This window comes from Myotis brandtii, unplaced genomic scaffold (genome assembly GCF_000412655.1).
Source record: "Myotis brandtii unplaced genomic scaffold, ASM41265v1 scaffold374, whole genome shotgun sequence".
NCBI classification, from domain to species: Eukaryota; Metazoa; Chordata; class Mammalia; order Chiroptera; family Vespertilionidae; genus Myotis; species Myotis brandtii.
The window spans coordinates 4,139,158-4,164,523 of NW_005364372.1; the positions used below are offsets into that span (position 1 = coordinate 4,139,158).

Consider the following 25,366-nt stretch of genomic DNA (forward strand, 5'->3'; position numbering starts at 1 on the left):
TACTTTCTGAAAAATTAATTCATTAATTTGACTTAAAATTGCTTTAGAGAACATCTCATACAAACTATATTTATATAAGATACACATGCCAGTAAGTTCAGAACTAAAAAAATATTAAAATTTAACATCATTTAAATTCCACATGAATATATCAATTCAGGAAACTCATCGATTGGTTCCCTAAAGATACTTATTTTAATTTGATCAATCTTTTCATCTGTGAAAATTATCTTCCAAAAATAATTACAAAATTTTGTGCAAAATATCAGACTTTTTATCTTAATCATATTCTCAGAATGACTTTTGTATTGTGAACCCTAATTTAGAGAAAACCAAAATAGAGATTTTTTTCAGTAGTATCACAAACCTAACTTCCTCATTGAGCCACAGTATTTCTTTCCATGACTTTCAAATCTAATTTTGTGCTGTTACCCAGAGATCCCCACCAATTTTATAAATGCTTCAAAAACTTTTTTTCAACATTAATTTACTTAATTAGCCATAGTACATATAGCAGAAGGAGCAAGAGGCAAAAGAGGAAAAACAAAGCTGGTAAAATTGAGATCATTCGGCTTTAACTAAAATTATGCAAAAGACATGCAAGTTTCACTCTCCAAATTTTTTCTCTCAAAAATTAGTGTAAGGTATAGTTTCAAAAAGTCAAAGAAAATACTAGAAACACTAGCAGTCTCTAATGCTTTCTCTTTCATGTTTCTCCACGTTTTTCTTAACTGTAGTTCCAGAAACAGGGCCAGGCTGAGCATCATATGGAAATCATCTTTCACTGTCAAATCCATAAGAATTTCTAATTATAACCTCAAGAATTCTTCTACACACCATTCCTCTAAAAGACTGTCTTTTTCTCTATTAAATCACTTCATATTACTGAATTGTATTGGTATACTATCTAGAATAGAGAATGCTGCTCTGCATTCTGGCTTACCTTTCTTTCCAAGAAATTTTGGCTGAATTTCTTATTGACTACACAGAACATGGTTCAAAGCCCCGCCTAAGACCCTTCGCCTTTGAACCAGTTACTATGCTCCATGCTCCTGCCTGACCCTGTGTATCCTTTTCTCTCAGGCTGCACTTCGCCAGACTGTTAAGATCTAGTTGGGTATTTTCCTTTGTTAAGTGATGTAGGCTAGCCTAAGCCATAGATCCTTTGTACTACAAATAGAACTGATACAGCTAATTGAAGGCTTCCTGCTGCGGCTATGCAGGCAGCTACTGAGGGAGTTTGAAATTTCAGTCTGTTCCTACAGCACAGAGCCAAAGGCAACTTTAATTTCCTCTGACACCCTTATGAGATTAACTTTGATAATATGTTTGGTGACACACTGACAAGAATGGGCTTTTGCCACCTCTTACACCTATTGTATTACAACTACTGGAGTCTGAGACTTCAGATGTAGATGGACGCAGGGTAGTAATAAAGCCAGTGTCAGTTGAAATACCTATGACAAAAATGTCCACTGCTCGTAAAATACCATCCTTTTCATATTTGAGTCCCTTTATATGTGATTCCCACTGGGTTTTAGTGGTTCGCTGGGCAGTGTTCACAACATGAGCCCTTTGGGTGTCGGGAGCAGACAGTGGAAGGATTTATACATCAGTCTAGCAAAAAGATGATTCAAGACACAAGAATTCTCAAAATTAACTTAAACCATTGCTATAGGATGCCAAGAAAATATATCAAGAAGTTCATATATTAATCCATTGTATATTTTGTGGACCTTTCCCCATGAAAATTGCAGGTTTCCTCAAGGAAGTGATTCTTAATGTACCCCCACGTAATACATAAAAGAATGAGTTTCATCTGGTACAGAACAACTGTTGAGTGACATGTAAAGACACAACATGAAGAAACTACAGGACATTATGTTTTAGGGCAGGAGTGGGGAACATCCTGCCCATGGGCTGTGTAAGGCCCTCACAATCATTGGGTTTGGCCCTGCCAAGGCATTAGGGGTGAGTTCATTAAATGTTTGATCAAATAGAGCAGGCTAATTTTTGAGTGGATAATTTTGTATGGCCCTTGGTTGAAAAATGGTTCCCCACCTCTGTTTTAGAGAATGTGGGGTGTTAGCTGCTGGAGTGGCAGGACTGGCAGTTAGGACTGAAAGTCAGGGGAACCAGAAACCATTTGCAGAGAGTAAAAGATACCTGTAGAACAGTAATCCAGGAGCCGTGCATGCTCAAAGTGAGGTGGACCCAAGGTCAAAGACTCCAAGCTCCAGAGAACAGGCCGAGAGCATCCTGCCCTGCTCTGCACGGCCAGGCTTAGTTTATGGGGAACCACAGCCTTATATCCAAAGAGCAATCCTATCTTCACTAAGCCATTAATATATTCCGTTTCAGTAGCATTTCTAATTTTAATGACAGCATACATAAGCCATGAAAAAGGGGAGGCAGGAGTATATAAAACCAACAGCTTTAAAAAAGCAAAAACAATTCAGTGTTTACCAAAAAAACATGAATTGGATATCACAGTTTAGAATGGACATTATTTCATATACATATGGATAATTTTACTAAAGCCTGAAGATGAATTAGAGGAATATCATTTCTCAGGCAGAATTAGATTTATTTTTTGAAGACTCGGAAGATTTCTTGGGTGGTGTATTAAAAGCATGATATTCAATGTAGAAAAGCAACTTTCCTTCTGTGTACATACTTTTCTAGTTTTGTTTCATACATATTTAAATCACTTAGTTTCATGACAATCTTCTTCTAGCCAAACTCTTTAGCAGAAAATCTCCATATATACTTTGCATCAGGTATTGGGGTGAAAATGTTTTATTAGAGTTATAATTCATATCCACTCAATCCGATTCATTCTCTAAATCTCTCTCTCTCTCTCTCTCTCTGTGTCTCTCACAATCTCTTTCTCTCACACACACACCCACAATACACAAGGTGGGCAAAAGAGGGTTTATAGTCATGAGTATGCAAAACACAGTTTACTCTTGTATTATTATTTCTTAAATAGGGGCCCAGTGCACAAATTCGTGCACCTTGAAAGAAACTGTGGGCTGAGAGGCTGCTGTAGACATAGGGGCGGTTCTCGGCCCATCTTCTGCGCCCCTGCCCCGGCCCCTCTTGCCACAGCCCCTGGTCCCCTATCTGCTGGCAGTCCCACTCCGGCCACCACCGCCGCTGCCACTCCCACCCGCTGATGGTGGAGCAATTGGGGCTGGCGACTTCAGAGGGTATGTGCGGGGCTGGTGCCATCAATGGGTGTGAGCAGAGGCTGCTGCACCAATGGCACCTGAGGAGCAGGGGGAGGTAAAGAAACCCTCAGGGGTGATCAGGGCCAACAGCCACTGCTTGCACCCGCTGATGGCTCCGAGCGATTGGGATCAGTGCCTGCATCCCAATGATGCAGGAGCTCCAGCGCCGGCTGCAGGTGCTAGCGGGGACAGCGTTGACAGTGGGTTGGAGCAGGGCCAGTGTGGGCAGCAGGTGCGAGTGCCTGGCGGAACTGCGGCATGCGGGAGCAAAGAATTTTCAGTAACCACCAGAGGCTCGCCCCAGTGACAGCAACCAATGCCCCTGGCCGCCTTGGCCTGGCACCCCCACTCACCTGCTCCACCATCCCGCCATGGTCGACACCTGCCATGTTCTGCGCACACCCCCTGGTGGTCAGCACACATCATAGCGACCGGTTGTTCCATTGTTCCGTTGTTCCGCAGTTTGGTCTATTTGCATATTAGCCTTTTAGGATTATTGTATTATTTATTTGTATCGTTTTTCTTCATCTTATTATTTTTGTTATTACTTTATATCCTTACTTATGATTTATCTTTTAGGTAGTGTCTTTGCCCACCTCTTAATGTTTACTCTCTTAAACTTCCTCCTTCCCCATGCCTGAACTTTATTTTCAATTGTATTAATACTTTTAAAAATTGTATGCTATTGACTTTAAGCTAAAATATCTTGAAGCCACAATCCATAATATGCCATTCTCCCACCTCCAACCTTTGTGCCAGTTGCATACTTCCTGTAACTTGGACAACTACTAATAATAGCAGGGAGTGAGCCTCTCAAGTATAACTCTGAGAGTGGCCCCCCTCACAAAGCAGAGGGCTGAAGCAATGTTAGTTCCTTTCAATGACAAAAGGCAATGGTCTACGTCTGAAGTTTACAACTGACTAGTAATTCTGAGTTTCAAATCCCTGCACTCCTTAAGACTATAGTTAGAATTGTCTTCAAGTATAAAAAATCGCTTCTAGTCCTCAAAGGAATACAGTAGTGAAGTATATACGTATTATCATCTTCGGCTTCATTTTATGTGTAAATATATGTATACATGTAAGGATGTGTGTGTGCACAGAGGCCCAATGCCCATATACAATGTTTACTTGATTATTCTGACAACAGCTAACCGAGCCAGATGTTGAAGTTTCCAGGGGGATTTCTCCCCTCCTGTGTTTTTGCTGCTTAAGGGTTTTCTGCTATGATCCTTTCCCTGTCCCTTACCCAGTGAAACTGGTCAATGTTTCCCACCAGGCTCCACAGGGCAAGTGTACATGGTTGTTGGTTCTGTTCCCTCATCTATCTTAGGCATTTAACCAATGTCTGGCACATAAAGGGTCAGAAAAAATCCTGTCAAATGAGTGAATAATGGCATCACATCTATCCAGTCATGAAGGCTAGAAAACTAAGAGACATGCTAGATTTTTGTCCTCTAATTTTTACATCAAGTTATAATTTCTCTATTTGTGGTCCATGCAGTTCCCACTCATTATTTTCTCCCTATTTCTGCCGAGGCACATATAGTTAATAGTTAACAGGCTGAATGATAGTCATACAACTCATTTAAAAAATGTTTTTGTTGATTTTAGGGAGAGCAGAAGGGAGAAGGGAGAGAGAGACACACACATGGATAGGCTGCCTCCTGTAAGCCCCCTTCCCGGGGATCAAGCTCACAACCTGGGTATGTACCCTGACCAGGAAATTCAACCAGCGGCCTTTTGGTGCACGGGATGATGTCAACCAACTGAGCCACACTGGCTAGGGCTCACACAACTCATTTTAAGGAGTGCCCCCTCCTTTACACTGTAACCAAAGTTACCTTTCTAAGAAGTATTTCTGATCATGCAGCTCCACTGCTTAAAATCCTTCGGAGGTGCACAGTCACTGTCTTAGCCTGGAATTAAAGGCCCTTAATCATCTGTCTCCTGCCTGTTTTATAGCCTCACCTCTTCCTGGGCCTTCCAGCCCCCCTCAAACAAAGGGAAGTTCCCTTCAATTACCTCCTTTGAAAGGTAACAAGATCTTCCCAATTTTGCGTAATCCAGTTTTGGCTATCCGTTTTTTCCATTCTGTTTACTTCACCTTTCCCTCCACTCTACACAGTGTGCTCTGTAAGCATCATTCCCTCTGGATTCACACCATTCATTCAGTGGGCACCCACAAATGTTTTTCCCCATGTTACTGAGAGATAAGTGACATACATCACTGTGTGAGTTTAAGGAATATAGCATGATAGTTTGATTTACATTCATTGTGAAATGATTACCACAACAGGTCTAGTTAACATCCACCATCTCCTGTAGACACAAGAAAAAATATTCTTGTGATGAGAACGCTTAGAATTTACTCTCTGAACAACTGTCCTATATAGTATCATACAACATTGTGAACTCTAGCCTTCATGCTGTACATTATATTGCTCATACTTATTTCTCTATACCTGGAAGGTTATATTTTTAAATATCTTCTTCCAGTTATCTCTCCTCTCATCCTATAAATGGCTTTTAATTTAAGTTGCTCAACCTGTAGGTGCTCAGTTTCCTCACTTTTTTTACCACCTACAGAGGAAGGAGTACAATAGCGTACACTGAAAGTTCTTACCACTTCATTGAATCTCATGGACTATTACTATTTTTTAAGACATCCTTGTCCCCTTTTCAACTGCCTTACCTAGAAAATCGAAATCAAAATTATATGGGGCAAGAAATTAGATTTTTTGAATGTGTGTGTGTGTATGTGTGTGTTCATAAGCTGCCTTTATCCTGTTAGTACTAGCAAAAGAACTTTATGTTATATTGGATTCAAAGTTAAGACACTAAGATCCTATTTGGTTGTACACCTGGGAAAAGGCTAAGGACAGACTACCAATCCTGGGGATAAAGAGGAGAAATGAAAACGTGGCCTGGGAGCTGGGAGTGGATGCTGAGCATATGGTTAGAAGGTTCTGGCTCCTCGGAATTTCTTAGTCTGGGACCTTAATTAACCCTGGAGTCCTCCACATCCCTATCATTTATTTCTCTGTTAAACTGTCCATCCCTAGGTCCAAACATGTATTTAATAATGAGATGCTTTATTATTTTAAATCTTTCAATGTATGGTTGTTACTTCTGAATGGCCCTAAGTGGGGTGTGTGTGTGTCTGTGTGTGTGTGTATGTGTGCTTCGAGGAGCCAACTTAGCCATTCACAGCGAGGCAATTTCCCTATAAATGAACAGATTTCTCCCCGTGGGCTGTAATATATGCATAACACATTTCTCTCGGTGTTAATTTTGGTCTAACATCCTCTTGATGGTCTTGATTACCTTGGAGACTTACATCCTGTCTTCTGTATCTCTGTCGTTGTTAGTCACTTCTACTAAGTTGTCTCACCACTGTTTCTCAAGAATGGTAACAGAAGACACAATATTTCAATAACTGATTTTTTCCTTTCAACAAATGTTTTTTCAACCTCCTGTTTCAAGGCACTTTGCGAAGGCTTAGTTGAATCTCAATCTAATGTGAAATACAAAAATCCAGCTAACTATCCAGTAAAAATAACTGGAACCATTTCTGAATATTAATCAAAAAGTCTTATTAATTGAATGTTTTCCTTTTTATTTATAAGTAAAAATTAAATATCTTAATATACATTCCCTTTACTTGTTTTGTTATCCTGTTATTTTCTTAAAGTTGGAAATCCTAGACTACTGTTTATGATCAGTCATACTACTGATATGGCTACATCCCAAGCACTATGTGAATCAAACTATCCTGAGAAAGTAAATAGCACATAAATAAACAGAGTGAGACAGTGTGGCAATCAATGCCATGTGGGGTAGCCCATTAAAGGTGAAAGTAATAGCACTATTTTTTTCACTGGAAGTATTAGAAGCTTTATCCATTTTGTTTATTTCATTCATGGTGTGTGAATCAAATAGATGGATGATGGGCACGAATTCCATGTAAACGATTTGTGATATGACACATGTCAAGGCATCAAGTGAGACATCTCCCTTTGTGAATTAAAGTGAAACAAGAAGTGTTTTGCTCCTAAAATCTGTACTCTAGCAGATAGGCTCCAACACAGAATCAAATACCCCATCTACTGTTCCAACGCCATGTTCCCAAAAGGAAATGACATTAAATGCGCCCATTCAAAATGCAAAAAGCAAAGATACCCAAGATTGAGATTTCCAGTAGAATGTGATTTTTCAGGCCATTATATTTTTTTCTATTACTGGAGCTATCAAACATTTTAAAAGCCTGTTCTTTCATAATTGGATTCTAGATCATTAATTTTTTTGGCCAAAAAAGAAAGGTTTTTTTGAATTCTTAAAATTATTAGGCAAGATTTCAAATCAAATTATCCAATTTCAGAGCTCTATTTTTCTCTCTAAAATGCCTGTTAGAGAAGGACTGCCGGTGACTAAGCTTCGTGTCATTCTCATGGCTTTATTAGGAGAATGTTCTAAGTCCTTCACTTTCTATGTAATCAGAACTATAATTTCTTCAGGTTATTTTAAGACCCAGCTATGGCTAAAGCAGGAAACTCAATTTTATTCTGAGCTCTAGACATGTCGACACAGCAGAGCAAGGCTCCAGCTCTCTGGGATATCTTCTTTCACAAACCCTCCTGCTTTATGTCCAAGGCTCTCGGCTAGTTGTATTCCAATCTCTGGGTATCAGGTAACTCTTTCCAAGACATTGAGGGTAGTAGGGCTGTTATTTTAGAAAATGTGTGTTGACATATCATCACTCTACAAATGAAGAGCTTACTTGCCCAGAGAGTACTACTTGCTCTTCCAAACATGAATTTGAAAATCAGATTCAACAGAAGGGCAGTTGAGAAACCCAGGTGCCAGAAACATTTGATAAAAAAGCAGAACAGAAAGCTCTATATACATATGTCTACTTAGTTCATCATCTCCCTTAGAATTTTGCAACTTAATTAACCAACTCTAAGCAGACTGGTTGCCTCTAATTATGCTAAAATTTTTTTCTGTGCTACAAAGTGATATTAATAGTGAGTGACATTTCTGCAAGTAATAGGTAACTGGCTTGTATAATTGTGAGCTCTTTCTAAAGTATAGAAAGGAGAATAAGATGGTATAATAAACTAAGTAAAAATTATCTGCAAGAGATCTGCAGAATAAAAATAATAACATAGCATCATTATCTTAATGTGTAATTAATCTTATTAGTGAATTAATTTTATTAATACTTTCAATTTCAAGTTAACACATTGAGAAAAGAATACATATATACATATATGTATATATATAAAATCATGACTAACAACTTTTTTTAATTTATATGTTTCATTCTAGTGTGTTTTTTTTCTTTAGATTAAAATACTCTTATTTAAAATGTTATTCTGTTCCTATAGCACTAAAATGATATTATGGACTCATTTCTTGAGTTTACCATCCTATATGTATGTAGTAATACATTTTGAGTTTTTTCCCCACTCAATAATATATCTATCCAATTCTTCCCTAATATATTGTCATTACTTATTAAATTTAATGACTTTAATTTAGCATTTTAGAATATGGATTATGGCTATTGATTTTTGTTTTGTCCAATAACTGGAATCGCCTTCAATTTATCATGACTATAAATAACACTGCAAATAAATATCCTATACAAATTCTTGTGCATTTGTGCAAGTATTTTGGTATAGTATTTAAGTGGAATTATTGAACTGCAGAGTATGTACTTTTTAAATTTTGATAGTACTGCAAATTATGCTCATACCAGTTTTTATCTGTATGTTCTTCCACTAAGGGTGCCTTTTACTCAAAACCCTAATCAACACTGGGTATTAGGAGTCTTTTTACTTTTACCAATATAATGGACACAAAAATAGCACCTCATCAATGTATTAATCGTGACTGAGATTGATCATCTACTCATTTATTTATGGGCCATTTTTGGTTCTTCCTCTATGAAGGTGCTCTTCATACCTTTGACCATCTTTCCACTAAATTAATGTTATTTTTCTTATTGATTTAGAGTTTAGATTTGTACCTTAGAGATATTAACCTCTTTAATGTTTGACACATGGTAACCATTTTCCCACTGTCTGTCATTAGTGAAAAAACTGTGGCATTATTTGACACGTAATTTGCTTCTGACTTAGGCCGCCAAGTCAAACATAACTCATTTAACTCTCTCTAGATAGGATTACACTGAAAGAGATCTTTCCTAGAATGAGTCCTCATGACCTCACCCATAAACTCATTAATATAAATGGAATTATTTTTTTTCAAGGCATAGTAGCTAAAGTATAATTTTTGCTAGCATCTTTTTCATTTTGGTCTGTGAAGTAGGGCCCTGGAACCAAGCTTTAGGACAGTGATGGCGAACCTTTTGAGCTCGGCGTGTCAGCATTTTGAAAAACCCTAACTTAACTCTGGTGCCGTGTCACATATAGTAAATTTTTGATATTTGAAACCATAGTAAAACAAAGATTTATATTTTTGATATTTATTTTATATATTTAAATGCCATTTAACAAAGAAAAATCAACCAAAAAAATGAGTTCGGGTGTCACCTCTGACAGGCGTGTCATAGGTTCGCCATCACTGCTTTAGGATCACTGTCCACACAAAGTGTTTAATCATTTAGCAGAGCTGACAAATGTGTGTAAAACTAATAAGCCAGGCACTGGGCTTATGGACACCAACTTTCATTTTCCATCATCGGATCAGTTTAAGGGTCAGGTCACACACAACGCAATCTCACATGCCTATTTCAATTCACTTGGGAATAAACACTTCAGATGGCTGAAGTTTTCCTTTGAAACTAGAGGCCCGGTGCACACGCTCTTGCAATCCAGAACCCCTCTGGGGATATCGGAGAGCCGGTTTCGGCCCATCCCACAGGCCAGGCCCAGGGACCCCACCAGTGCATGATCAGGCAGGGTAGGGACCGAGGGAGGGCTCCAGGGCATGTCCGACTTGTCTCGCCCAGTCCCAATGGGTTGGACCCCAGCAGCAAGCTAACCTATCAGTCGGAGTGTCTGCCCCCTGGTGGTCAGGGCGAATCATAGGGACTGGTCGAAAGGTTGAACAAATGGTCGGACACTTAACATATTAGGCTTTTACTATATAGGATAATTTTAAATTTCATTTTACTGTTGTAAGGGGCTTGTTTCACAACAGATTAGGCATATTCCTGTTTTTAAAGATGACAGGGGGCCATCAAAGTGCCCATCACGTACTGCACTGACACAGTGGTTCCCTTAAAGCTTGTTGGTCCTTTTGGGATTAGGCTGCTTTGTTTGTCTTAGTTCTGTCTCTACTTTTTCAATATTGTGCAGGGAGGGCACATCTTGCTTGCCACTGTGCACTGTGGCTGTGGGTAAGCCTAGCCCTAATAGCCTCCCCTGGTGTTAATCTGGGACTACTGACTTCAGGTGTGAGATGCCAAACAGTCAAATGTGTGATCACTCCTTCTACAAGTGATAACTTGTATTTGCTGGGGTCACACATGACTTTGAGACTTAGACATAGAATAGTCTCTCAAGAAAAATGTGCATGTGCATAAATATATTACTGTGAAGCAAATGTCATAGGATTCAGAAACTACCTAAAGGCCATTCATGAATCTTTTGGGTTCTCCAGGTACCATCTCCCTCTCTCCCCCCTGTTTTTCTGGTTTACATCAAACTATTGATTTGGGTTCATATTAATAGAAGTCAACGTAGTTATAGAAAAGGGATCCCTCAAAAGTTAACCACTGGGGGGGACAATAAACCAATACATGAAATTTTATGTGAAATCATAATGAATAATGCCCTTTTAAATTCTCAATCAAAACAGAAAATATATGATTATTAGTCTATGGTGAAACTTTCTCCTGTTACTTCAAAAGGGGGAAAAATGAACACAGTGTGTGTGAGCATGTGAATGCGAGGACCGAGAACAGAAAGTGAAGGGGATCACTTGTATTTTTAAAACAAAAACCTGTACTTCAGCCGGCAGAGCTGTCACCACAGTGGCAGAAGTATAGTCCCGAGTTCCTTCACACGCGAAAGAAGACTCCTGTCCTCACTGCCCTGTTTCTCACCAAGTTAATATCAAAAGTCCACTGTCCGCCCTGTTGTCATAACCCTGGCGGATGAGAATGGGGTGTGGGAGAGAGGAATGAAGGGCCTCGTCTTTAATTAAGGTGCCCTGGTTTCTCTTATACTCCTCTACCTGCAAGGGCTTGTCCCTAAAGGTTGGCAAACGACCAAATTAGCAGTGAGAAAAGCCTGGTTGAAAACAAGAGAACACAAGAAGCAGACGATGGTGTGATAAAGAAAATAGCTAATTCTTTAGAACAAACGTATGGGAGAACTGGGAGAGCGGTGTGTCAGGCTCTGAGTGCAGCGAGGGGGAACGAAGGGGAGGAAATGGCTCAAGGGCGGTCTCTGACTCTTGTTCATTCATTCCCAGTCAATGTTCTGGATTCTTACCACGTGCAAGCGATCATGCTTTAGGTGCACCTCCAAGTGGAGAATAGTAAAGAAATTAAGCATCCTCAGAACTCATTTTCATCATGCATTCGTTGGACTTTTAGGTTCATAGAAACTGAGGCAGGTGACTAGTCTTTTATCTAGTCTCTAAAGTTAGCTGTTTGTGGGGCCTCTAAATGGACATTGGGAGTTGCTGATGCAGGTCTAAAGGTTCTGGAGTGAGGTAGGGGCTTAGGCTAGATATTGGTGAGTTATCGGCACAAAGCTGGTAACTGGAGCTGAGCCGGAGGATGAGATGGCTCTAGAATGCATCAAAAATAATACATTTTCAAAAAATTCCTGAGGAAGGCAGAACTGTAAGGTGATTCATGTGAGGCTCCCACCTGGTGTTACCTCCATGATTACGGAATTTGCAGGTGTAATTAAGGCGTGTTACGAATTAAGGTGATGTGAGTAATAAGTTGACTTTAAGATATTACCCACGTGGGCCTAACTTGGTCATATGGGACTCTTTAAGAGAAGTTTTCTCTGACTAGTATTAGAAGAAATCAGAGAAATGTGAAGCTTAACATGTATTTAATGAGAATGTGATGTGGCAGAGCCTCTAGAGCAGCGGTTCTCAACCTGTGGGTCGCAACCCCTTTGGGGGTCGAACGACCTTTTCACAGGGGTCGCCTAAGACCATCGAAAAACACATATATAATTACATATTGTTTTGTGATTAATCACTATGCTTTAATTATGTTCAATTTGTAACAATGAATATATATCCTGCATATCAGATATTTACATTACGATTCATAACAGTAGCAAAATTACAGTTATGAAGTAGCAACGAAAATAACTTTATGGTTGGGGGTCACCACAACATGAGGAATTATAAGGTTGAGAACCACTGCTCTCAAGGGTGACAATGAATCAAGCTGACAGCCCACAAAAACCCCCAGGGCCTTCATCCTGTAACTACAAGAAACCAACCCTGGTCAACAACCCCAATGAGCTTGAAAAGTACTCCAAGGCCCAGGTGAGGGTGCCGCCCCAGCCAACGCTGATGGATATCAGCCTTTGGAGACCTGACGACCCTCCATCCTCCGAATCAGAAAGAGAATAGATGATGTTTTTTAAACAAGCAAGCAAGCAAACAAGCAAGCACACAGACTCAGGTGGAAAGCAGTGAATGGAGGATGTCAGGCAGTCCGCTGAAGCCTAGCAAGTCCCTGATGCCATAAACACGTGGAGCTCGTCACACATGACCTTTGCAGGCGTATCTGCCTTTCCACATTAGAAAGTGAGTTTTTCTATGTGTGAGGTCACCAGTTTTGAGCCAAGAAATTAGGAATTGGACTAAATATTCATGTTTATAGAAAGGGAAATCAGAATTCTATAGAATGCGGGTTGAATTTTTTTTTTTCTCAAAAAATAAAGAAGCCTAGAATCTGATGTTGGTCTTTTAAAATAATCTATTCATGAACATTTTTACCACTATGATGTTTGATTTTTTATCTAAGCCAGAGCAGATGCTCAATTTACGGTCACACTAGAATCTGAACTTGACACACATCATATTGCTCTGTGGAGATTTTTCTGGCGGGGGGGGGGGGGGTGAGTTGGGGTTTTCCTTTAGAGTTCCCAGTAAGTAGGATATTGAGTAGCATCATAAGGTGACATTCCATTCTCTTTCCTAACTAACTCTATTGCACATAATAAATTAGGATAACAGGATGTGTCCACTAGAAAGAGGCCAGCAGGAGAACGAAGAGTTCACAGCACAGCTGCAAATGCCACTTTAGTCTGAAGGAAACAGCCCCCAAACACCTTAAGTGTCATTGAAGTATCTCCATATTTAAATTATGACATAGCTACAATGCCTAACAACATCCCCTTAATAAAAGTATCATGACAAATTAAGAGAGGCTCTGCTTTAATTCCCTTAAATTAAGGATTGGATTTTTAAAATATATACTCAGAGAACCCAGTATAATAATGGGGCCTAGAAACATAAAGTACAAAGGTATATGTACATTTTAATAAAATAAACAATTTTTGTTGCTATAAATAATTTTCAATTTATTAATTCACCTACTCATTCAACAAACATTCATTGAACAATTATTATGTATCGGGCATTGTTCTAGATCTTGGCTTTCCTTATTTGAATTTCCATGTTTTAATTCATTCAAGGATTTTATTTTTACTTTATAGGTATTTTCCTGAAATGTTAATGAATGTGTTCAGGGACAGAACCTAGTTTGTTCTTGAAAACTGTAATACATTTTTATCTCATCCACAAAATACAAAGCTGATTAGCATCATGCTACTAATCAGCTACAAACCTTGGTCTATGATATGGTAGCTGGCAGGGTCCCATGTATCTAGGACTCTACCTCTATGCTGGGTGCTAATCTCAGCCCCAGCTTCCACAGATACATTAAACACCGTGGAGTTAGAAATCTTTGCAAACTGGCTTTCTCCAACTACCCAAGTTGCTAAAAAAAATTTCATTCTCAGAGTACTGAATATTTGTGAATGACTGATGTGTTTTTGGCAAAAAAGGGAATACTTCAGTGAGGCACACTATATTCAGCAAAGAAATACACTTAACATATGAAAGAAAAATTTCCATGCATTACATTTCAAAAGATTGGAAGGAGAAAGAAGGAAAGAATACTGTTGCTATCTTGATTGCAACATGTAGCTTTGGCATCATTTAAATATCACCCAGAGTAAGTGTAAAACCCAATAAAATATGACTTTAGGACCAATAACCAATATAATCTCTGTCTTTTAAAATTCTAACCATATTAACTATAAACTGGGGTATAGAAAAAATTATGAATTAAAGAATTCCTAAGGATTCTGCGCTACTTATTCCAAAATACTGTTTTTACCAAGAAAATTATTTTGATTTAAATAAATTGTGGGAGGAAATAACTGGAAATGATTTCTTATCTATTTAGCAGCTGACTTGCATTCATTATTTTAATTGGCAATATTTATTGAAGCATTCGACTAAACTTTCCGGTTATTTGTAATAATTTCCACTATAGTGCTATTTAAATAGACTTTTCTGTTATATTTATTAGCCCAAAATAAGACCCAACTTTTAAAAGTGAAATGCAGTTCTAAATGAGATCTAGAGAATTCAAATGCGATCATTGGGCATAGATGGGGAAAAATGAACACTGATGATAAAGTCTTATATTTCTGATTAACAGTAAAGTGATAATCTTCATTTCTAAAACAGAAATAAATAACTGGTCCTAAAACACATCTGAGTTTAATACATCATCATATTTTTCCTTCTATTATGTTAGAAGAATGTCATGACTCTTGCTACAGGAAGATACAATATAAATTCAATTATAACTGTACTACATGTATTATATATGTGTACACATTACTAGTATACACACAAACACATACAGGCACATGTATATATGTATATGGACAGAGAAAGAGAATGATTTGGATGGTTCTGACGTATCAAATTAAGCTAGACATATCATAACAATTACTAATAGTTCTTTGTAAACACATCTAACCATAACATTTGGGGAAAGGTAAGACATTCAAAACCAGTTACAGCACAAGCTTCAGAACCGAGTTAAAATAAACTAGAGGAGAATACATTCTGAGCCTAAAATATGTAGTATTATAACCTGACAGTTCTATACCCACCCGTTAGCATGACAATTTAACCACTGACTCAAATTACATTTGGTGTGCACGAAAGATAGAATGCTGTGACCTATCCATTTTAGGTAATTAAAAAGGTGAATCACTGACATTGACTATTAGGTGGCGACCCTAATAGTAACCTAGCCAAATCCCCTCATGGTTTATAGATGCCAAGAGAAGACAACTAAATTAGCAACCTTTACACAAACACTGGCAGAGCCTGAGCTAACACCCTTGTAAGGTATAAGCTCCCTAAGACCAGAGTCTGGTGTTTCTTCATCAATTTCATTAAAACCTGAAATCTCTTAGTACCTTTCTAGGCCCATAAAAATGTGACTGAACAAGTACACCCAATTTTCCTTATTTCATACCTAGTAGGCCATGCAACACAAGTTGTTCTTGCGTGCATAGAACAGCAGATAGTGGTGTGTGACACTTACGAGCTTGTGAAACCCCAAGTTAGGAATATGGAAGGTATATCATTTTAAGATTGTTGCAAAACACAGTTTGGATGCAATGTTCAAGCCACCCAGGCCTAACTATTTACCCTTCCCTCTCTGTTTTTGTGGAAAATGCTGTGGCCACGCTAGCCTTCATTCTGAAAACAGCCATATATATTTTGCAGTGGCTGTTCCTTTTGCCTGGAATGCCTTTCCTTTCATCTTAGCATGGCTGGGATCTTCTAGTCATTCAGGTCTCACCTTAAAACTCACTTATTCATTGTCTTTTTAGGCAATGCTAGCAACTACTATTTGGTGACACCTTAGGATAGCGTTATCTATCTTTCTTCCTTAATGAATTACCACCCCTCTATTGTATTCAAGGCAGAGACTGGGGTGGTGGGGTGGTGGTGGGGGAATGCACACTGATGATAAACGCTTATATTTCCGATTAACAGTAAAGTGATGACAAAACCTTTTATTTCTGATTAACAGTAAAGGTTCTCCTAACTCTGAACTTTTTATTTAAATTAGTCTCAAATTATCTCAGGAAAATTGGTGTGCTATTTAAATATTGAGTACTTCTCTCACCTAATTTAGCTAAATTTAACTAAAAATCCTTCCTGTTCCTTCATAAAATTCCTTTACATCCCTCCATAAAGGGGAAGACCCTGCATCCATGAAACAATGCATGGGCTTTGCAGAAGTTTAAGTTGTAAGTTGTCCAACTGGACAACAATCTATACTAATAAAAGGGTAATATACTAAATAGACCAGACGTCTTCCGGACAAAGCCGCAGCAGAGGCCCAGGCTGAGGCTCAGGTAGCCGTGACAGCTGGCAGTGGCAGCAGCAGCAGCACGATGGGGGCATCACCTTCCCCTGTTTGACCCGGCCACCTCCCACAGAGGGAGGCCAGAAGCAGCAGCAGTGAGGGGGTGATGGGGGCAGTACCTTCCCAGGATCGCCGGTCGCCTCCCGCAGGGAGTGGACCTAAGCCATCAGTAGGACATCCCGAGGGCTCCCGGACTGAGAGGGGGGCAGGCCGAGCTGAGGGACTCCCCTCCAGTGCACAAATTTTTGTGCACTGGGCCTCTAGTGGTTTTATAAAAATAGATATTTTTGAGTACAATATCACCTGACTATGAGTTTACAAATTGAATATGTTAATTCTTCCCAAACCATAGTCTATCATTACTGATTTGTAATGCAAACCCTATCATATACAAAGTCATTAAACAGAACTCTTTATTCTGGCCCTCTGATCTATTTGACCTTGTCCTTGCCCACACCAATTATCATTAACACCACTTGGTATGCTTTCACAGATCTCCTTCTCCTCCTTTGCTGTGTTACCAAATTGCCATTCATGCACACTTACTCTTACACTTGAAGGTTGGAATCACTATGTCCTGTTCCCTGACAGAGCCTGGTAGGATTCTAACTGAATTTGAACTAATATATCTCTAAAGTAGAGAAGAAATTGATATCAGGCTATCTGAAGCAGGGAACTGAATGGTGAAGAGGAAGTGAGAAGTACTTTTTTACTATGTAATTAAGCACATTTGACTTTTGTATTATAAATGCTATCTGTTTTTTAAGAAAATTGGCTGTTTTAAATACAGAGAGGTTTCTAAATTAATTTTAGAATAACTGACTTTTTAGGGCTATAGTCTTCCTATTCATGGATGCAGCATATCTCAAACTTGTTCAGTTTTCTTCCATGCCCTTCAATAATTTTATCATGCTACTATAAATGGTATCACATTTTTTATGTTTTGTGTTTGGTTATTTCTCGCATAAAGCAATCCTTTCCATTTTTTTTTATGTTGTACTCACCTTGTACTGAACTCTATCTATTAGTTCACTTAGTTTCTTTACACACCCTTATTGAATGTTCCTGTCTTAGAACACTGACCAGACGCTTCAAAGACAAAGTTCCTGACATTAAAGAGAATGAGTTTTATCTTTGCCATCTGTATATATAAAAACCTAAGCGACCATTCCACCGATTGCCTGTTGGACTGGTCGCCTGGTCGCTATGACGTGCACTGACCACCAGGGGGCAGGCGCTCAACGCAGGAGCTGCCCTCTAGTGGTCAGTGTGCTCCCACAGTGGGCGTGCCACTCACCCTACCAAGGGGTGCCAGAAGCAGGGCTCATGGCTGGACACCACAGCCCAGAGTCTACAGTGGAGCTGAGCGGCAGCGAGCCTACCGAGTGGCCAGTCGCTTGGTCGCTATGACGTGCACTGACCACCAGGGGGCAGGCGCTCAACGCAGGAGCTGCCCTCTAGTGGTCAGTGTGCTCCCACAGTGGGCGTGCCACTCACCCTACCAAGGGGTGCCAGAAGCAGGGCTCATGGCTGGACACCACAGCCCAGAGTCTACAGTGGAGCTGAGCGGCAGCGAGCCTACCGAGTGGCAGCAGTAGCAGGTGCAGCAGGGTCAGGATGAGTAGGAGTGGCAGGCAGGATAGGCAGGCGGCGTTAGACTTCCGGTTTTGGCCTGATCCCAGCAGGCCACGCCGAGGGACCCCACCAGTGCACAAATCCGTGCACTGGGCCTCTAAGTAAATATAAAGTTTCATAAAGGATTGTAGTTGATAAACCCTTACTTTCTTCTCTTATTTTTAGTTGAATAAGAGCTTATATCCTGAAAAGTCACTGCATTTTATTGAATTTTTTTTTTTGCATCAAATGAGATGATCTTGGTTTTTTTAAAATTTAAATCTGTTAACAGGGTGACATTCACTGATAGACTTTTTTTTCCCTTTAAACATTTTTGTATTCTTAGAAGTCTTTCTCCATAAAGCAAAACCCAAATGGCTAATAACATGTAAAAATCATTCAAGTCCAGAGAAATCAGAGAAATTAACATAAAAAAGTAATGCTGTGCCAATTTTCATCTCTCAACTTGGCAAAAATACTTAAAGTCTGACAATAGCCAATAACTGCATGGGTGTGGGAAAAATGGTTTTCACATATATGACCGTTTAAGTGTAAAGATAATCTCTACTACATATTGGTTCAAGTGCTCAAGGAACTTGACTGGACAGCATATAATGAAGTAGAAAGATGTTTTCTCCGATGGCTACAAGGCAATTTAATATATTTTTTAGTCATATGAAAATGAACTCACAATAAAGTTTTCTAGAGGTAGTTATATCCATATTAGGCTTTAAGACTATCTGCTAGAGAGAAGGCACACACACACACACACACACACACAGAGAGAGAGCGAGAGCGATCATTGGTCTTTTCAGGTCAATGACACAGAAGATTCCATTTGTTTGGGATAATGGATAGTGAGAGTTGACTCTTGATTAAAACCTGAAGGAAGTGATTTTAGAGTAGGAACATTGGTTTTAATATATTTAATCATCAGCTGCCTGAGGCTATTTCTATTATTTTCCTTCTTACAATATACACATTAGGTTAAGTTGATATCCAGATAATTTTTCTGAACATTTTCATATTCAACTTTCAGAACAGAAAAACAAATGTGTTATTCTAATTGAGTATAACTCCCACCACTGCATTGTAATTCTCTGGAAACTGGCTTGAACTAATTCTTAATTCTTGGTAATTCTTAATTTGAGAATGGGGAACTTCTAAATCCATAGTCTGCCAGTCTTGATTTGTTCCATCTCAATCTGATTATTACAGCAGCTAGAAACTTAGCCTGCACTCACAATGATGAGAAAACACAATTGGCAGCTTTCGCAAAGTCTCGGAGAGAACGCTGGAAGCATTCGTTCCCTGGGCTCTCATAAACTGAGCTCCATGGCTTCATTGCAAAATTTGGTTTTATTATCCAACTCCCTGCTTGGCTCATATTTATATTATTAGCTAGCTCAATTAATTTTCTGTGCCTTAATGCCCTTAGTTTATTCTAACTTGTGCTGAGTTTTTTAAGTCTGAACCAGAGCAAAAAAAAAATTAATCCTTAAAAATTATGAAATTATGCATCTCTTCCCTACTTACACCTTATTCTCTTCACCATTCCTCTCCCACTTAGACATAAATATATTTACTTCATTTTCTCCTTGAATAGCTGTGTATAGAGATTGATTCATTCCTTCCATCTGTTTTCCCCTTAATATCTCACTCTGTGAATTCCTTGTTCTGACATTTATGTTAGATTTTTTTTTAAATACTGATACCCTTGGCACTCGAAATTTGATTATCAAAGTGTTTACCAAAAAATCTTCTCTCATTGCTCCTTCCCAAAGAACACAGCCAATTAAGTAATGCCTGAATAATGCAGATGAGCCCTCAATAGCCATCGGAGGTAAGGTACTGTTTCAAGTCGATACTTTGGTTAGCCAAAGAAAACCGTCCATTTTTTGTTTTTGATTTAAGAAAACTGTCTCTACATAAAAATATCACAATGAGAAAAACAGGATTAAGTGTGAAGTGGGTGTCTAAATAATATAAAATACACCTGTAATCAGTGGCACAACCAAATTTATTCTTCTTGGATAAAAAGTATGCATTTATATTCAGGCACTCTTAAATTAGCTATTTCACACTTAACATTGGAATGCAGACACATATCTCATGAAATTTCTATTGGTATGATTCATTGAAAAATCAAGTCAAAAAAGAATATTCCAAAATTCCCCACAGCAAATAAGATTGTTGAGAATAATTAAATCATTCAAAGTGTCATATACATATTGTCAAAGCACTGGAGGTCATTCTTGACTTACATTCTAGAATGGATGTTTTTAATTTTTGAGTCAAAGGCTCTAACATTTTCCCCAAAAGTCTATATTTTTCAAATTTACAATGAAACTGAGGACTTATTTTCTACATAGAAGAAATCATTTCTAAAAAATAAAAAAATTATAAAAACAGATAGTGCAATGCCACTGTACTCTTTAATCACTCACTCATTTATTTAAAAATAGTGTCAGGGATAAATTATGTGCTAGGCACTGTAGTGAATAAAAATAGAAGTAAAACATGATCCTTTTCTGCTTGGAGCTTATAATATAACTAATTGGGGGGGAACAAACTTAAATAACACAGTGTAAGACAAAAAAATGGGAATGTTCTAAGAGAATAATAAAGTATTAGTGGAGAGGGCAGGGAGGAAGAGAGGAAAAGAAACATAACTGGGGAAGTACTGCAGAGGATTGTGGGAGGGGGCGGAATTTGGAGACACTGGAACTGGCCTTTGTAAGAGTTAGGAATTCTCCCAGTGAAGACTAGCTGGAATGGAGCAAAGGGTATCTCAGAAAAAAGGAAATAGCTAATTATTCCTATATATTTATACACACAACAATGACAGATGAACAAGACATCTAGCTTTCAAATACCTTGGGGGAAAATAAAGGTAGCTATTAACTATTTTCCTCAAGCTACACTGTGAATCCAACAAAGCATGTTGGCCAGGAGTCTGGCTCAGTCCCAGTCTTCTTGAAGCTCCAGAAGAATCTTAGCTGACAGCCTTCCCTGGCTCCCTGTCTACCTGCTGATAAAGGCTTCCCCATCCCTTCCACAAGGCAGAAGTCAGCGGAGATTAAAATAGCCCAGAACACTTCCTGCTCTATTCTAATTGCGCTTTCATTCCATTTGCCTTAGACCACTTGGAATGTCAAGGGAAAACCCCATGAGGCATCAAGCATGTGAGATAATGTGTCAGTCCCTCAAAAATGTTTGTCCGTCCTACTACGTGTATCCATCATTGTTCCCTACCCATGAGAAAGCAGAATGTGTGGGGAAAATAGCTCCTAGCTGTTACATTGTTGTTTCTCCTTTTAAACACACACACACACACACACACACACACACACACACACACACACACACACAACAAAAACAGAACTATCACCTCCATGAAATACTTCCCTTTTCAACGACTGTAGCCATTTGTCACAAATCTATCCACTCTTCCACACAAATGACTATGTATTCTAAATATCTTGTAAGGAAGTTACCATTCTATAGCCATCTAAAAAGTTGTTCTGTGACCCATAATATATTTGAATTACATACTTGGCACATTGTAGGTGCTCAATAAGTGTATTTTATAAGAGTGTGCAATATTGTGTTTATGAGAAAATGTTCTTAGACTTCTAACTTCAGCAAATGAGGATATAATGTACCCCTTCTTTTTGTCTCCTAAGGGAAGAGGAATTATTCATTTCAGTAAACTACCAGGATGGTTCATATTGCTTAGATAATACATTTCAACATACTGGGATAAGGGGCAGAGATGAATTTAAAAAAATACTTTTATTGATTTAAAAGGGGAAGGGAGATGGAGAGAGAGATAGAAACATCAATAATGCGAGAGTCATTGATAGGCTGCCTCCTGCACGCACCCTACTGAGGATCGAGTCCCAAAGCAGGCATGTGCCCTGACTGGGAATTGAACTGTGACCTCCTGGCTTATAGGTCACACCCAACCACTGAGCCACACCGCGGGCAGATATGAATCTTTAGGAAGGAACAATGGTAAAGGATACTAAACGGTCCTTAATTTCTAGCCAACAGCATTACTCCTAGGAAGAAGTGATCCCTCAGTCTCTTTGGAAATAGAGGAAATCATGGCTACCAAACAGCCTTCCCCTGGCTTCCTCACCTGCCCACTGATAAAAGCTCCCCCATTCCTTGCACAGGACAGAGGTAAGTGGAGACTAAAAGAATTCCAAAACATTTTCTGCTCTATTTTAACCATGCATGCATTCTGTTTGAATGAGCCCAAACGGAATGTTGATAGAAAACCTCCTTTTATTGAGAAGATGCTCTTTACATCTTAGCCTCCTCAAAAAGCTTTACATTTTTCAATTTTATTTTTCCTTAGTCCTTACTACTATCTAAAGTAGCCTTATCTAGCCATCATTCAATTGAACAATCTGTCAACCACGTATCTCCTTGTTTCACAGTTGTATCCTCAATGCCAAGGACAATACAGGCACATGGTTGGCTCTCAAATATTTTTGAGTGAAAAAAATGAACAGATAACTGACTACTTCACCTCAGCTTCCAAAGCTTCAAACAATTACATCACCTCCCCAAACCCTCAACCTGCTAATTAAGAGCAGCCAGGATGCAACTGGTTCCTACAATTGCCTTTACTCCTACCCTCTGAATTTATTTACATCTTCACTTCTTTGAGAATACACTTGAATTGCTGTGTGCTTCCTGTTTTTGTCTGTCATTCTGCACATTCTTAATGGTCATCCGATGCCTTATCTTGAACACAGCACAACAATATTTATCTTTTTTAAAATATATTTTTCAGTAGACAATAAAATTATGAACATTCTTACAGAGCTCTAAATTATCCATTCTAAAGCACTTCAATTAATGTGTAACATGAAATGTGTTAACATACTATTTTAACATTGTCATCATCTAACAACAATGAGTTAATAATCAGAAAATATAAAATGCAAATTAAACAGACTGAATCACAATTCTAATTTTATAGTGAAATATCAACTACTAAGGTCTGAATTAAGCACGCAATTTAAGTAAGCTAAGAGAACAGTTCTCAAATGTGACACTACATGTTATTGTTCATAAAATTATCTGGGTTCAGCATTATACCAAAAAAACGAGCAGAGACTAATACCTACTTTCCTATGTACTGAGAATTTTATCTCACCTACCTAAAGGAGCAACTGACATTAATGCTTCAGATCTTTTGTAGCTATATTTTATATATTGTTGCAATAAAGCTGGAAGAAAGCATACGTGATATTATTTTACAGGTACTGTAATTATTAAAAGTCATTCATGAAGTCCATCCACCCATTTTCCCCCATCTTATAGCCCACTTGTAGATTCATTGTACTTACAATATTCAATTGCTTTTTCAAATACACCATCTCTTAAACCCAATCTTCGTGAAATTTTAAAAAATACTGTATATCCAATGCAGGAATTTAACAGAATTTAGATTTCTTAGCTTTACAATGTCCTAGTTATTTTCTTAATAATATATATATTCTTGCCAGTTGAAAAAAGAAGTGTGAGTGTGTACATGTGTGTAGAATATAATGCCATTTTCACTGGAAAGGTCAACAGCCAGCAGTCCTATTTATAAGCCACATTAACACCAAACAGAGAGCTTAGCAATGTCTGTTTCTAAAAATAAACCCTGTGTGTCTCTTGTTGTCATCATCAACCAGAGTGTTCTGTGCTCTGTGACAGAGGCATCGAGGCTGCTTCTGCCTTTCCACGGCATTACCCAGCACTCCCCACGGCCTCCCCTCTCTGTCAAGGTGGCAGAGATAAAACGAGCTCTGCAATCACCCTAAACACACATTTAAACATTATTGCCCCTTAAGCAGACAGTTATCATGTTGTTTTGGCAGCAGGAAGGAATCTGTGGTTTCACTTGAATGTTATTCTTCTTTATTTAAACTACTAGAAATAACCCAAAAATGACAGAATGCTCTTTCTATAAATAATCATTCCAGTGTAGAGTTATATTAGGAGGTAACTCAGATGGCATGATAACGCCTAACAAGCTAATCTTAGACCTGCGATGCCATAAGATAGAAATACCGAGGCTAAGAATAACTGACCCAAAGGACTCAGCCTGCTAAAGACAGTCACAGACATGTAGGTATCTGCAGATTTTAATGCATTTAATGATCTTCTGAAAGCTTTCTGCCCCCCTAGGAAGGCAATCAATTATGCTGGTCATGAAAATGACAATCAATAATGCTTTTACAATGTATTGATTCATAAAAAATGGCTCAGGATTCTCACAGCAAATAAGATTATAAAAAATAGTTGATGGAAACCAGAGCTGGCTCTTAAGTAATTGGATTAGCATCTAATTAGTGAATTTTATGCATAAGCCACCTGCAGAGCATACAATATTCATCCAAGGAAAGAAAATAAAGTATAATGTCATATGTTGGTATCTGAAAACACCGCCATTCACTTTTCACCCCAAATGCCCAATATATATTAAAAACAGGCAGAATCTAAATTTTGCTAGCTAGATCATTCTTTTGGCTCAGGAGTTTGATGGTGCATGTTGAAATCTGGATTTGAATGGAGACACAGACTTCATTAACACCCCCTACCCCACTCCCACCCCCAACCCCACCCAAGACCTGGCAAAAAATCAAGGTGGGTATAATGCAAGCATTCAAGCATTTGGGTCAAAATAAACTGAATCCACACTTCGAAAAAGTACCTTCTGCTAAAATACATTAGTAATAATGTGCTATTTTGAAGTGGTGCAAACCTTGCCTTATGATATAGGAGATGTATTGGGAGCACTAGCAAACAGCTACCAAATGCATGGGGACTGCTGGTTCTGTCTCCAGTGTCTGCTCACTGCTCTGCGTGTCATCAGTCTCATGGAACTTTGGAGGTTGCCTGAAGTTCATCTCAGCCCTGGATAGTGGTAACTTCAACCAGTTTAATCATCAGGCATCGGGAACGTTGAAATAAGGCTCCTCCAGCAAGCCTCTCAACATAGAAACCTATTTGTGCCTTAACCCTCCCAGGACTAAGAAGTGTGCATAGATGTTTGTTTATAAATATAGCTGATTCCATATTTTTAGCACCA

The 25,366-nt window shown here is 38.7% G+C and overlaps 1 protein-coding gene and 1 long non-coding RNA gene across 10 annotated transcripts in view; both read right to left on the reverse strand.

Moving 5' to 3' along the window:
• Positions 1-25,366, reverse strand: part of HDAC9 (histone deacetylase 9) — an 846,941-nt gene that overhangs the window by 438,666 nt on the left and 382,909 nt on the right. Inside the window, exon 1 of one of the 9 annotated variants that reach the window (XM_014544650.1) lies at positions 23,634-23,670. The exons of the other annotated variants lie outside the window; for them this stretch is intronic. The gene's annotated coding sequence lies outside the window, so the exon portion shown is untranslated. Of the gene's footprint in view, positions 1-23,633; positions 23,671-25,366 lie in introns of those variants that run through there. 9 annotated transcript variants of the gene reach the window in all.
• On the reverse strand, positions 2,881-22,809 carry LOC106727145. The gene is made up of 3 exons (XR_001363302.1): positions 22,609-22,809; positions 13,578-13,582; positions 2,881-2,892 (listed from the first exon to the last, which is right to left on the reverse strand). It is a non-coding gene; the product is annotated as an uncharacterized LOC106727145 (long non-coding RNA).